Here is a 2,105-nt window from a genome sequence, read left to right as displayed (position 1 = left end):
CTAAGAAAAAGCTTTCATGATAGCAAAGAAGTACTAAGAGTAAAACATAAGATAAATACTGGAATGGCAAGTAAATGACCAGCACTTCTAACAGTCTAGCCACCAGTAACTGTCACGGTCATTATGCATGTCCACAACACACTAGAACTTTGTGCGATATCCTGTCCTCAAACTGTTAGAAGATATTTCAAGTATTGTATAACTAGAAAATCTTACTTTTAGTTTTCCAAGGTATGTTTGCTAAGTATAAAATTCAAAGAGGACAGATCTTTTTCTTTCAGTCCTTTAATTAGCCTAGTTTCTTACACACTTGGTCCTTTTTTTTTCTTTCTAGTGTGGAATAAGGTGCTATTTAATTTTGTTCTTCCATAGCTAATATTTTTATGTATATGCTTTAATGATTTTTTCTTTACATTAAGTTTTGGACAATTTCATTTTCGTGTATCTTGGTATGATTTTATTTAAATTTCTTGTGCTAAAGGTTCATTTTTCTTGGAAATATGGTATTATAAGTTGTACTAAATTCAGAAATTTTAAATCTTTAAGTATTTATTGCCTATTCCTTTCCACTTTGAGAATTCTAATTATATGAATATAAGTTTCTTGGTTTTGATATAGTGAACTATTATGACTGATCTGTAAATTCTTTCTTCATTTTTATTTTGGACAATTTTTATTGTTGTATTCATTTATGTTTGTAAATAATTTATTTTCAATTCGCAATCTATTAAAAAATTTTAAAAAATGTTAATTATTTCTGTGGAACTTATTGTCGGGCTGGGCCAACTTAGTGCCGTCCCTACCTGGACCCTTTTCTGAGCTTGGTGCTCTCTATTTATGGCAGTTGAATCTCTGATGCTCTTTAGTGAGACTTCTTTGTTGCAACAGGCCTCACGATGCAGCTCAGGCTGGCCTGGGCAGCTCTATGGATGCTGCCGACCTCAAGCGCACAGAGAGCCTCCCGCCTCAGCCTCCCGAGGGCTGGGGCCACAGGCGTGCGCACCACGCTTGGCTTGACGCTTCCTTGCCAGTGCCTTTGACCCTCCCCTGTTCACTCGACTGTCACATGCGTAGCCAGCCCAGGAGGCTGGGCACCCAGCCGCAGCCTGCTTGATGACCCGCCTAGCCCTCTGTCCTGGTGCCGCGCAGTCCCAGGACAGAGGCGGCCAATCAGGCCGTGAGCCAGGTGCCGCACTGAGAAAGTAAGGAGAAGTGGGTAAAATGATTTTATTAGTACATCTTATTTAACTTATTATCTCCAAATCATTATTTCAACATATAATCCACATAAATTGCCAACAAGATATTTTGTATTTTTCTATCCTCCTCACAAACTAGTGTTCTGGGTCTTCATCCTCAGACACATTAGCCACATTTCAGGGACTTGGAAGCCACACCCGAGGCCAGTGGTCACTGTCCTGAGTAGAGTGGGTACAGACACACACGTCCGGACCTGGGCTTTCGGCCACATCCTCCGCGGCCTTCTACTTTGTTCTTCTGGGAGACGAGGTCTCATTACGTAGCTCAGGCTGGCCTCAAGCTCGCCAGCTCCCAGTGAGCCTCCTGCCTCAGTGTCCCGAAAGCTGGGGTCACAGGGGTGCGCCACCCCACCCGGCGTCTGTTTGTCCTTCCATCCTGTTTGCATTCTTGTACCCCTTTCCGCATGAAGGCCTCACTTGTGGTAAAGTGCTTGCAGCAAGGGTGGGGGGACCTCTTGTTCTCTTTGTCTGGCACATCGCCAGTTAGGTGCCGCAGGGCAAGCTCCCCCGGGCAGCAGTGTCCCTTGGAGACTCAGGGCAGGAGCTCAGAGGCCCTAGCTCCTCCCTCCAGGCACGTGCAAAGCAACCAGGACAAAGGTGGGTGCGGAAAGCTCGGAACACTCTGCGAGGGGCGGGTGGCAAGGGGCAAGCACAGCACAGTGAAAGGCAGAGCCCGGGTTTGGGCAGGGACCTGTAGCCGGTGAGGGAGATGCGTGTGTCCCCTAGGGTGCTGGGGACCAGGAGACGTCCCTTCAGCTAGAGAGAGGCGTATGCTGTAAGCAAGTGTCCACTGCGATGTGCTCCAAGGGACACAGGGGACACAGTGACCCTGTCCAGCGAAGAGAC

This window comes from Octodon degus, unplaced genomic scaffold, assembly GCF_000260255.1.
Source record: "Octodon degus isolate 3935 unplaced genomic scaffold, OctDeg1.0 scaffold00057, whole genome shotgun sequence".
NCBI classification, from domain to species: domain Eukaryota; kingdom Metazoa; phylum Chordata; class Mammalia; order Rodentia; family Octodontidae; genus Octodon; species Octodon degus.
Note: the sequence above shows the minus strand (reverse complement) of the source record.